A 13,862-nucleotide genomic window follows, 5' to 3' on the forward strand; every position below is an offset into this window, starting at 1 on the left:
AGCTGCTGAAAGCTAATGCTTCCACACAGCGGTGTTCACCTGACCCTCCTGATCTCTGTCTAGACAGACATCAATAAGCATTTATCTCTCACTCACACTGAGAACTCACCGGTACCTTCTGATTTGAGTGCTTGGTGGCTCAGGACCTCTGGGCCGATTCTGCTGTTGTTCTCTAGAAGACGAGCGCGGTCCAAACCCAGCACACCTGAGAGATGGTGAGGCAAACCTTCAGTCTCTTAGCTGCGGTGAGGAGGACAGAGAGAGAGAGAGAGAGAGAGAGAGAGAGACAAGGACGTAAGACTCCATGTCGCTCAGTGGATTTCATTCAAATAATGCAGTGATAATTAGGGATTTTTCTTTTGAAATCAAGCTTTAATGTGATGGAGCATTACCACACAACACCATGAAAACAATACATATGTATAAATCTATATTGTATTGTAAGGATGGGACACTGTTAATAATAACACTCTCTCGCAATAGTTACTTATACAGTATACAGTACACTAGGGCTGCAGCTAACTCATTTTTAAGAATCCACTAATCTGTTGATTATTTTCTAGATTAATCAAGTATTCTTTTGTCCATAAAATGCAAGAAAATGTTGAAAAATGCCGATCTGTGTTTACCAAACCTGGAAATCACATTCTGAGATTAGAAATTATTCACATTCCAAGATTAGAAAACGTTGACATTCAGAGATTAGAAAGTATTCACATTCCGAGATTAGAAAATTTTGGCATTCAGAGATTAGAAAGTATTCACATTCCGAGATTAGAAAATGTTGGCATTCAGAGATTAGAAAGTTTTCACATTCCGAGAGTAGAAAATTTTGGCATTCAGAGATTAGAAAAAAGTCACATTCCGAGATTTGAAAATGTTGGCATTCAGAGATTAGAAAGTATTCACATTGTGAGATTAGAAAATGTTGGCATTCAGACATTAGAACATATTCACATTCCAATATTAGAAAATGTTGGCATTCAGAGATTGGAAAGTATTCACATTCCGAGATTAGAAAACATTGGCATTCAGAGATTAGAAAATATTCACATTCCGATCTTAGAAAATGTTCACATTCCGATTTTAGAAAATGTTCACATTCCGAGATTAGAAAACATTCGCATTCAGAGATTAGAAAATGTTCACATTCCGAGATTAGAAAACGTTCGCATTCCGAGATAAGAATATGTTCACAATTTGAGATTAGAAAACAATCAAATTCCAAGATTAGAAAACGTTCGCATTCAGAGATTAGAAAAATTAATGTTCACATTCCAAGATTAGAAAATATTCACATTCATACATCAGTGTTTACCAAACCTCGAAATCATGGTGTTCTTAAATGTCTTTTCAGTTTTTTTTCATTTTTGTCAAATGGAGCAAAGAAACCAGAAAATATTCGCATTTAAGAAGCTGAATAATCAGAAAGCTTGTTAATTAATTAATTGTAATAAAAACCCTGTAAAACCGATGAATCGATTATCAAAATAGTTGACGATTAATTTAGTCATTGATTAACCATCGATTCACCGAATAATCATTGCAGCCCTACAGTACACCACATATGCATGAACAGTAGCGTAAAAATTTCATTTCACTTTTTTCTAATCTCTGAATGCCAAAATTTTCTACTCTCGGAATGTGAAAACTTTCTAATCTCTGAATGCCAACATTTTCTAATCTCGGAATGTGAATACTTTCTAATCTCTGAATGCCAAAATTTTCTGAGTGTGTGGTTGAGGGGTTGCCCGGAGACCACAGGTGGTCTAAGTGGAAAAATAGGTAACTGCCACACTCAGATTGGAGTGTGTTCTCACTCACTGATTTCCTCTGATCCAATCTGACAATAGCGGAATAAAGTACATACTGGACAACCTGCTCTCCTGCTGCTCGGCACTTGACTTTAGAGTGCATGAAAAAAATGACGCGATGATAAAAAAATAAACAAATGCCTCTTTAATTAGCTGCAAAGTCAAATATAAAAACATCACATAATGATTTTTATCACACTAACTTGAGTGCACCATCCCAGCCGTGATGTTTCATGCACCTCTGCTTACCGACACATGCTGACCTGGTTTATTAATAAACAATAACACTCAAGCACCCATTCAACCAGATACTTAGAAACACACACATAAGATGCCAGCAAGGTAAAATAACATCCCCCCACATGTTCAACCACTTAGCCAGCGACGCTGATAGCGCTACCTAAACTGCTTGTTATTGCCAAGCTTGTGGGGCTGGCTGGAAATAATAATGCCCCCCCATTAAATTATTCATAGCTTCAGTCAGGTGGAACCAGATGCTGCCTTTGTGTCATGGGGGGGGGGGGGGGGGGGGGGGACGTTGTAACTCGACCAAAGCACGCTGGGCCGTCGCTGCGTGCACGCAGGTAAAGACTCCATGAAACACATGTGGATTCTGCAGACAAACACGCGGTGTCATGACACTTGCTTGGCTGTTTCCATGTGACATTTCCCTGCGAGTGTTCAGAGACAGAGGATGGTATAGTCCAGGGGCCGGGGTCCGTACAGAGACGCAGCCCAAGGTTCACCATGCAGTTGAGTTTACCCATTTTGTGATGGTGTCACTTTGTAACCTACGGTGACATTTGCGGCCATGGTCGGAAGATGACCTTTTTGCCCATGCCATGTTTTCATTCTGAATGCTAATGCTATGGTGTGGTGTGCCCGCCACTCATGGGAACAAGCTGTGCTATTTTTAGCCACACATACCCAGCTGCACATCTCCAACCCAGGGCCAATGGGCAATTAGTGTTTGTTTCTCAAGGCAGGAGGCAGTGCTGTAACCTCCCCAATGCAAACAGACATCTGGGCAAAGGCTCGCTCTGTCCTGCCCTGTGTTCCCGCTGCAGGGCACGACCCTCCGTCCACCGCAGCCTTCAGAGGTGATCAACAACGCTTAGCTCGAACATCCGATGTTAAAGTGGTGACTGGTTACACTCATCGTGACATTCATCACTTTTTAAATCTCAACAGAAGTGATTCTGGGAAGTTTCCAACACCAATTCATTCATCCAAAGATGCATTTTTTTTAATTCAAAACAGACCAATAGTGACATTTAAATATAATTAAATAATAAATTGGTACCCATAGAAATCTCGAATGGCACAGATGGTGTCAAACAGTGCCAAACTAGAGATCGCCGAGGCATCTCTTTTCTAAAACCCCTGTAATTTTATACTTCAGCAGCATCAGACTTTGCACAGCTAATGTCCACATGTTGTTGCATGACTTTCATGAGTTGTTAAGCTCATTTTAGGTCATTTAAGCACATTTTTAAAGGTGATATTTACTTTAAAATGCAATATTTTTTTAGGCGAGGGAAATAGTCCTTCATTTTTGCTGGGTTCCATCTGCATTTACTCTGGCAGAGTGGCATCTACAGTGAAACGTACACTTCTGGTGGAATCTCACAAGTGTTATCTGTATTAATACTAATTAATACTAATAATACTAATTGCACCTCAACCACCCATGTGCTGCTGATGTACACACACTTACTAACTAACCTTTATGTATCTGCTTACATTATGTGTCTATTTCTTTGAATGGAGCAAAATAAGTTTTATTCCTTGATTATTTATTTCCTCCTCGCTACAATCAACTTAAGATCGTAAAAACAAAGTATAGGAACACAATTTTCATTTGTTTCATTTCACGAAGGACGAATCCATCTTCAGGACAGGTTCCAGGACAGTGATTAGAAAACTTAATCTGGAGCCCTGCTTGTATTGAATTGGATCGGAGGGAGCACAGTGCACACAGCACCTGAGTGTTTTCATCCATGGAGTCAGACTGCTTTTCCATCAAACCCATGTTGGACTGTTGTACTAGATTGTTGGCAGTTCCACATTAATAGCTTATTTTGGTTATATTTGGCAGAGCAGGTACTGAGGTATTGAGTCGGTAAACTAATCCGGTCCACTTCATTAGAGCTTCGTCATGTAGTTGCTTGTGTTCTGATTCATTTGGACACATACAGTAAACAAAATGAATCATTGCAACTCACGTCCATGTCTGTCATATTATGTAGTAAAGACTGGAGTAGTTATTAAAGTATTCAAATTGGAAAAGTGCATTTGTAGAACACTTGTATTTGTTTTTCTTTGACTCTAACCTTTTGGGTGTTAAATGTCACTTCACTTTTTGAAATCTGTATCAAATTGTTTCATAAACGTGAGTTTTAAGAGGACCTTTGACCACCAAAATAAACGAGATTTAAAGGAAGACTTCACCTATTAGCATTTAGCTTTGTATTACTAGAATAGGGGTAGTATTTTTGAAAAATTGGGCTTGAGTTGAGAAATATCTTCATTCTTTTCTTTTGTTACCACCAGTGACACTTGGTCCTGTTAGCGTAACTGTTAGCAAAGATGGCGGACACTGTTTACATTCTGGGACTGAGGTCCTGTCCCACCTAGGAGTGGGTCTAATAAGTGCGGAATTAGCGTTACAATTTCAAGCCTCGGACCAATACTACCCCTATTCTAGTAACACAAAGCTAAATGCACACTTGATGTAGACGGTGTCCGCCATCTTTGCTAACAGTTACGCTAACAAGACCAAGTGTCACCGGGGGGCACGTAGCAAAGAAAAGACGGAAGATATTTCTCAACTCAAGGGAAACAGAAACACAATTTACTATACTACCCCTATTCTAGTAATACAATGCTAAATGCTAATTGGTATTATAAGTATTCCTTTAAGGCTCACTGTATTTTCATTCAGCATGTTAAAAACATCATTAATGACATAAATATACAATAAATACCTAAACCAACAGTAATAGTTAAGACCATATTAAATAAAACTTAGTTAAAGAGGCCATAGCATGGTCCTATCTCACTTATATGTAAGATATGGAGGTGTACTTACAAACATGAAGTCTTTTTTATGGTCAAAAAACCCCAAATTGCTGCAAACGAGCCGATGTAAATGTCTCATCACTGACACTCTCGTCAGCCGCGCTGTTTCAGACCAAAACCACACTTTGGATAACGTTGTGGTTACCGAGATGATAAACACACATACATGCAAATGAGCGCGTAGCTTGGCCTGTAGCTAAGGCTATCGCTAATGCTAAACGACAAAACAAGCACACAGAGACAGTTTTACGGTTTGTGAAAATTGTAATATACAGTACGTTGTTGGCACTGCTCCTTCCTTTAGGTGAAGTTTGGTGCCATGTCCTGCTTTAAATTGCTACTTTCAACCGTAGAAGAAGAAGAACTACTCTCGTTGTAGCTGCTGAGTACAACCAATATGCTCAGCAGCTACAACAAGAGTAGTTCTTCTTCTTCTACGGTTGAAAGTCTTTAAACATGGTCAAAACCAAGCAGCATGTTGGGGTTTTTTTTTTTTAAAGTGAATCTCATCAGTTCCATCAGTGAATATACAGAAAGTAAGTCCAAGTAAACATTTGAACCCGATGTGAAAAAACTGCCCGAAGATATTCTGACATATCACATTTACAAGAAGGTGATGGACGGACCAACGGTGTGAAAACACGACGCCTCCGGTCGTAACTGTCACCAGCATGGAGGTGAGAAAAAAAAAAAAAGGAATCATCGATCATCGGTGTTAAAGCCACAGCCCAACTTTTCGTCTCTGGCAATCTGCTATGAAATTCCACTTGATCAGGACATGAGAATCAATTACATCCCCACATAAACACAAAGCTTTAACTCTGGAGCACATTAATATGCAATTAATCATGCACAACATTGGGAGTGCTGCAGAAACAGCGTGTGTGTCTGTGAACTCGCTGGCACACACACACACACACACACACTCTGTGGCACGGAGTACAATCCCGTGTTATCAAAGGGGGAGCAATTAACCTCCAACATGGAACTTGGACTCCACAGAGAAGGAGCGTATGTCCATATAAAAGACAAGAACATGAGACATGGTGTTTCGACAATCGCCTCAAACAGGAGAGGACCCTGCTCTCGTTAGCTGCTGTTGTCAGCAGTAATTGCACGAACAGGGGTTCAAATCTGTCTGCGTTAGCTTTTTCTTGGGACAAATACGGGTCGGTTTGGGTTTACAGATACAATTATGGAACGCCGCTGCATTACAATATCTAAATCGAGATTGATCCGAGTGAAAAATATCCAGCCCAAACTTTTCCAACTCTTTAAATTCATAGAAATCTGTATTTACGTATGTAAAATTCACGCATCTGTACTTTACTTTATTCATATTTCTAGCAATTTTTACTTTTACTCCTATCTATCTTTGTTACTACCAAATAAAATCAAACGAAAAAGAGTTGGTATTATGGTCTGTATTTATATACACTCTTGATGAGCTGCTTTACACTACAGTTTTCACCCTTTCATTCACATTCACACACTCACAAGAGCCAGAAATTTAACCCACAACCTTCCAGTTGAAAGACAACTCCCCCCACCACTGGCTCAATCCTAACTCCTCCTCCTTTTCTAAACACTTTTACATCTAAAACGTAAGTACATTTCATATCTAAATCTATCATTTCAAATCTAAATACTTGTACTTTTACGATACACTTTTGTTTTGTCCAAATATAGTGTTGAGACGACAAACCTGTGACAGTGAAAGACAGGAGCAGAGATGGGGGGGTGGGTGGGGGCTGTGATTTAACCTGTGCAGATAAGCTTTTTTAGTACACAGCAAATCCAAAATAATCATCGTCACTGTCTGTGGATTTTGGCGAGATCAGAATAATCATCCCTAACGCTCGCCCACATGGATGATTGTCCACATTTCAGAATGGCTCTTAACCTCAATAATCTGCCCACGGACACAGATGTTATGGGAACTCGGAGCCGAAACCGCTCTCTCTCTAAAAACGTTGCTACCAAAACTGTTTTGGCTCTAACACATTTTTCAAGTTTGGCTTGAGCTGCGTAACATCCTACTGATTTTTTACACGTGTCAATGCCTGAAGTTTCATTGACACTCCTATAGGGGTGGGAATCACAGGCTACCTCACGATCCGCGATACACAGCCCATGATACCAATAATTTCATAATTCCACAATTCTATGATACTCAATATATTGCAAGACAATCATGTGGGCTGGCACGGCACGGATACGTTGCGTTTCCACTAGCACAGTACCTGGTACCAGGTACTTTTTTTAGTACCTGCTCTGGCGAAGCTCAAGCCGAACAATGCCGAACTGTAGATCAGTTAAAAATCCTAAAAAACGTGGGTTAATCTCCAACAACTACCAAGAAAATGTCTAAAATCTCAGTATTTAACAGAGGAGTCTGGAAGTACTGAACACATATTTTAATTCTAATGATTCTAATGACTCAGTTACACTGAAAACAACTGCTTTACAGGTCACGAGTCTCTCATTTGTGTGTGTGTGTGTGTCGCAGCAGTTTCATGCAGCAATGACTCCGCCCACGTTGAGTTGGTGGCGGAAAACCAACCTAAACCGTGCCATGGCGAGGCGAGGCGAGCTGGAACCATAGAGGAAAAAGGCCAATATAGCGATACATCACGGTATCCGTCTAACTGAAGACAAACAAAATGTCTGTGAAAAGTTAAAAGTGCAGGATTTCTCTATTTATTCACACCATAAAGAACAAAGTGCATAAAGTCTATGTATTGAACGGCGAGGGAGCGTCTCTTTACGTAGTAGTGAATTTAGAGAGCCTTAATTTGTTCAATATTTAAATTGATCATCACATTGCATGAGGAAGGACGACAATACAGTATATCAACACATTAACATTTTCACCCGTCCCGACACTACTATGTCTTTGTTGTGCTTTGTTTTACAGGATCCATCCAGGAAAAGGAAGTTCCGAGAGAAGAAAATTGCTTATTAAAGCCATTAGACACGTCTCTGTCCCCGGGGGAGAGCAGTTTGCACGTCTTTGCAGTGATTTCGCTTCTTTAAATCACTGCATTTTAAACATCAGCTTGTCTTAATGCAGTCGTTCTGACGAAGGGGCAAGTGATGCTGTTAGCAAACGAGCTAACCGGCGCTGTAACGTTAAAAATCACCCTATCAATGATTGGCTACGGCTGATTTACGGGGGGAGGGGCTTGTCTAATCTCATGCTGTTTATACCCGATCAGTGTTGTGAATCTGACGGACTGGACGGCCCTGATCAACTCCAGGGACAATCAATTACTGGCTACTCTCCTCTTACCTCCAGCAAAGTCAGCTGCCAATCCTCCTCCCCGCAAAAAAGTCTGAGCACAACCCCCCCCCCCCCCCCCAGCAGTCAGTCAGAAATGACAGCGTGACAACAGCTGGCGCAACATGTCTACTTACATCACACATTACACGAACATCGCGTCCCCACGAATATGAACACACCCAACCTGCGACACGACACGATGATGTGTGTGTGGAGGGGATCTAGTGCACAGGCTTATATATATATATATATATATATATACGACTGAACATCTACATTAATCTGCCTCTGACGTTAAGTTACCCTCAGGACACACACTTGCTTTGTCATGCACAGTAAAACCCAACAATCACAGCAAGTGATGCAGCTGTTGACGACGCCGGCGCACATTCACTCGGCTGTGTGAACGGCCGTGTCTTTGCAGAGAGGGTATTATGTAACCGTGTGCCACGGACCCTGCTGTTCATATCACTAATGCCTCACACTGTGGCGGCAGGAGGGTGGGGGTGGGGGGGATGGGGGGGTCACGTGCCGTATCCAGGCCACATCCAGGCCCCAGCAGCAGCAGCAGTGTTCCAGCTGTTACTACAGCCTGGGTTCAGTCACTCAGGACCACGCTGAGCCAGGAGCCGCTCACGCTCACACGTTCATCCTCCACTGAGCAGCCGTGGTCGGCACTGCGCTCATCCTCTCATACTCTTGCACTTTTGCAGTGGTGAAAGAACACAATTGTTTTTGATTGCTCTACGCTAGCTCATATCTGTGAGGCCTAATCATTGCATCACAGTACAGTAATTAATCGCTTGACAGTATCTCACGTGGCGGTGCTCCATTAAATCCGTAACACGTTCAATTTTGAGCGCAAGAATTATAATGCAATATAGGGATTAGGTATTTTACACAAAGTGTTCAGCCCTAATTATGATGATTAAAAAAAGGTCGATTCATGTCAGAAAGTAGAGTTTCAATTTAACAACAAAAAACATTATTCTGATTCAGTATAGATTGAAACGCTGTTATTTTTTGCTATTTTGCTGAAAGAGCTCGGTCTCTTCATGCCTTAACTTTGTTTGCCATAAACGATCGTCTTCACTGCCTAAGCGGTCACTAATCGTGTCACAGTTCAAGGTTCAACAACGAAAGGCCGCATCACATTAGCCTTGGAACGCTTTCACCGTTTTTATATGTCACCAAACAGACTGACTTCACCACCTTTGAAACCTTGCAGTTTACTTGTTTCTCGACACTCAGCGGTTTTTTATTTTGCTTCCGAGCCAAACTCATACATCCGCGTGGGAGACATTGTTCTCCTCGCCAGTAAATCTGCGTTGTGTGTACGGTGCATTCTGTGTTTTGTGTTGTCAAGCTCCAGTCAACCGAGAAAGCACATGATGCTGCCATTGTGACCCATAACTAATAACAAAGCGGGTTTTTTTTTACACACCCTACGTCTGCTGTCCTAAATACAACCCAATAATTCATATTTTATATGTCAATATCGCTCACAGCCCATTTTTTTCACAGGCCACAGAATGCCACTGGCGTAAAACAATCAAATTAATGATGGCCGAGTTCCATTTAGCTTCATCAGTTTCAGAGTGCACACTAGTCCCCTGTCCCACTCGAAATATCTCAACTGGTAACACACATAGCATCTAATATACAGTAAATAAATAAATCTACTATAGCTTTCCAGGTCTATAATCGCAATGCAGGAAGCTCCGCCCACTTGGTGCTTGAAAAAGGAGAAAATAAACAACAACAAGGCCAGATTCAAACTACAGGACTCCGTCTTCCTCCCCGAACTCCATCCTCACCATCCCCTGCAAATTACTCACTGCAGAGCAAACAAGTTTGGAAGATAGAAGCGGTTCTGGAGGCAGCTCAGGAAGAACCGGCGAAATGATGAATGGTTGTGTCTGCTTGTCAAGAAGAAAAGGAGCCACGGTGTGAATGGGAGTTTCATATCTGAGGGTGCGGGGTCAAGACTGATAGTCCTAATTATGGGAGGCTTCTCAATGAGTGACCTTGGGTAGTAGCAGAGACACTCACACACCGAGGGGATTTTCTCACGGTAAAAAAATCTCAGCTCGGCCTTCGCCGTTACAGCTACTGTTGCCCTCTGACCTCGCGACTGCCGTCTAAGAAGGACCTTGTCTCGCCGCAGACCCGGTGTTTGACAGAACACAGACACGCGTAGATCTCGTACACGTCTATTAACGCCGCACAGTGATTCACAATGTGGATGAAACATGACCTATTTTCTGACTGCATCCTTGTAGTATCAGCACGAGTCCTCTCATATAGCGATGCACACACAATCTAGGAGCAAAGCAAATGAGCACACACATTTTAGCACAACTCTGATTCTCTCAACTTAAAAGCTCCTTTGGATGCAGACGAACATCAAAGAAATCCAGCACAGCCATGACATTGCTGTGAAGTGCATATTAAAAAACCCCTACAGTGCGCCGGGGTTCTCAGCTCTGACAAGAATCCCAAACAACATCAAAATATGGCAGTGGATCCTCCTCAGTGCATGCAAACGATGTGCTAGTGTCCTCTGGGCTGCATTCACAGTCCTGTCAGAGCTTGCACTCGTGTGCACAACTACTGCACACGGGCTGACCCATCTCTACAGAAATCACTGACTCAAGGGCTGGACCGAGACTGGCATGCGGTGCATTTCTAGCTGCGAGGACTTGGAGACGTTTGGACATGTTATCATCATCCTTATCCCTTCAGCAGCAGCAGCAGCAGCAGAGGGATCCTGCAGCAGCAGCATCAGCAGCAGCAGCAGTACAACCATCCTTGGATCAGAAAAACACACAGAGCTTTGACAGCAGCAGCAGCAGCAGCAGGCGGTGGACGGTACAGTACCTTTAAGGAGCGATGCAATAGCAGCTGTTTCCTAATGTGGTGCAAGGACAGAAAAGAAACCACCACCACCAGCAGTAGCAGCAGCAGCAGGAGCAGCAGGACCGGGACAGTGGATATGGCAGCTCTGTAGCATAAAATGGTTCATCAGTGCTCGGCACAGACAGAGAGAGAGAGAGGAGAGAGGAGAGAGAGGGAGAGGGAGAGAGAGAGAGCATCATTCAGCTCACACTACTGTGTGTGCAGCAGAGCACATACATCAACACGCCCCCCTTCTCTCTCTCTCTCTCTCTCTCTCACACACACACACACACACACTTACACTTTCTCACACACATACGCTTAATGACACAGTCACAGGTTTACGCAGGGATGCAGCAGCAGCAGTAAGCAGCAGCAGTATTAATGCGCAGCAGCAGCAGTAGTGAGTAGTGCTCTCTCTCCCTCTTCAGGACGTCTTTTGTAGTCCTCCATCAGAAATGGAACCTGTCCCTCTCTCTCTCTTACACACACACACACGTGTCCGATTTCCCGCAGACAATTCTGTCAATAAACGCTTCCAGCAGCGCGCGCCTGTGTTCCGCGTGCTGATCAGCAGCCATGATTGAAGATGGCAAGGTCATGTGAGGTGTAGGTGTTCCCAGTGTTGTTGTTGTTGTTGTTGTTGTTGCACTCTCAGCTGTCATTGTTTGTTTGTTTGTTTGCTGATGTTTCACCTCACACAGGTCATTATGCCACACACACACACACACACACACACACACACACTCCTCAGACACCATTCGCGTCCAATCACTGTGCAGCAAATCAAGTGCAGAGGGGTATTATGGGTATTAAAGGGGATTATTTGGGCCATGCTGCCTGTTTTTCTTTTCTTTTCTTTTTTTCTTCACTGTAGGCTGGTTGTTGGTGGAGGAGAGCATGTGCAGGTGTGACTGCCCCCCGTGGCGCACAGTGGTTACTGCTGCACTCTGTTTGGGAGAGAGGAGAAGGAGCAGGGAGCCTCAATCAGACATGCTTCCCTCAGCGTGGATGCCATAGCAACCGCAGTGGCTCCTCGCCTCTTGTTTAGAGCCATCCCTCCCTCGTCAGGAGAACCCTCTCTGCCTGCAGTCTCAGCCCAGAGCTCGTATTATTATATTGCACAGTGGCCATTTAATACTCGAGGCGCCGTGAAGTCACACGCGATTGATGTCAAATGTTCCCGTCGGTTTCCTCTTGAAACACCGCGTGTTTTCACTCCAACATCTAGTGAAATCTAGACGTGTAGAACTGCAGTTGTTGACCGCCTGACCAAAAACGATGTTGATTATTTAGTTTCATGAATGTGGGAATTTTGCTTTAAAGCTGCCGTGTGTAACTTTTGCCGTTTTATCCGCTTTATCCTCCATGCAAGGGTTGCACACCTACAGTCAGTTTAGTGTCCATTTTACCTAATATTGCATGTTTTTGGACCGTGGGAGGAAGCTGGAGCAGAAAGACCCTTGTTCCGACCAGGTCATGAACCCAGATCTTCTTGCTACAAAAGCAGGAAAACTAACCGCTACACCGACCGTGTGACCCCCCTGTCAGAAACCTTGTAACATTATTTGTACGCTGCTTGTCCTCCATCTGGGTGCGGACAAGAAGCATTTGTCCCTGCTGTGTGTCCAGGCATCTCTTTACTAGTGCAATGTTGACGTTGACTCCGTCTGTCTTAATATTAAACTGCTCTCATGTACGACTGATAGGCTTAAACCACATTTTGTTTGCTCATCAATCAGCAGTAGTTTGAATATTATGCACATTTGCCTCCATATATATGTTTATATATACAGTTGCAATCAGAAATAAGGATTTATTAATTGAAGTTTTTCTCAAAGAGCAAGATTCTGCTTCAAATGACTTCTTCATGAGTTGAAATCAACAGAGAAAATGCACAATTTGTGTTTATATATATATATATATATATATATATATATATACATATACATATACATATATATACATACATACATATAAATATATATATACATATGCAAAACCCCACCCATAAACGTGTTCAGCAGGGTGAGTTGCAATCATGGGGAAGGAAGGAGCTTTCACAAAAGCTGAGAGAGGAGATTATTTCCTTGGGTATAAGACGATTTCTTATGGGAGCATTATAAAGAAGTTCAAGACTTATGGAACAGCTGCAAACCTGCCAAGGGCCCTTAGAAACTTAGTCAGAACAACTAAGAAAACCTAGAACTGTTTGGACATGTGGACCAGCGGTGTGTCTGTCGGCAAAAGTATAGACCGTTAAGTTGTTTGTCAGTGGGTGAACTTACAAAAACAGTGAGGGATCAAATACTTATTTCCTCCACTGTATATGTATCTGTAGCAGAATTAGCAGGTTGTTTAGATGTTGTAGCAATGTCTGCGTCTGTCTGCATCACCTGAGGTTGGAACTCCTCGTGGTCACATCAGTCACGTTCTTGTTAAACTGTCAGCCAGGTGAGAATGTGTAGATGACATCACCAACCACCAGGGTGCAGGATTTCAGCTGTGTGAACTGGGACTTGCTGATGGTGAAGACATTAAGGTTAAGGTTAAAGTTCAAGTTCAGCCCTTGATGTATTTAATAATAGCAGAGAGTCTCGACAGGGGCAATTCTCTTTATTTGTGTAGCACTGTGCAAACTAAAAAATAAGCAGAGAATGAATTTAATTAATAACACTTACAACTGACACAAATTTGACAACGCTCATTTCCACTGTGCATCCAAATCCAACTATGCACTACACATACAAACACTTAAAGTATTTCAAAAATAATAAACAACAATA

The 13,862-nt window shown here is 42.5% G+C and overlaps 1 protein-coding gene across 1 annotated transcript in view; it reads right to left on the bottom strand.

Moving 5' to 3' along the window:
* The window catches only part of rimbp2b (RIMS binding protein 2b), a 65,344-nt gene extending 65,226 nt beyond the window's left edge, over positions 1 to 118 (bottom strand). The window contains exon 1 of the mRNA XM_058636148.1: positions 110 to 118. The gene's annotated coding sequence lies outside the window, so the exon portion shown is untranslated. The remainder of the gene's footprint in view (positions 1 to 109) is intronic.
* Between the last annotated feature and the right edge of the window lie 13,744 nt (positions 119 to 13,862).

This window comes from Solea solea, chromosome 8, assembly GCF_958295425.1.
Source record: "Solea solea chromosome 8, fSolSol10.1, whole genome shotgun sequence".
In the NCBI taxonomy this organism is placed as follows: Eukaryota; Metazoa; Chordata; class Actinopteri; order Pleuronectiformes; family Soleidae; genus Solea; species Solea solea.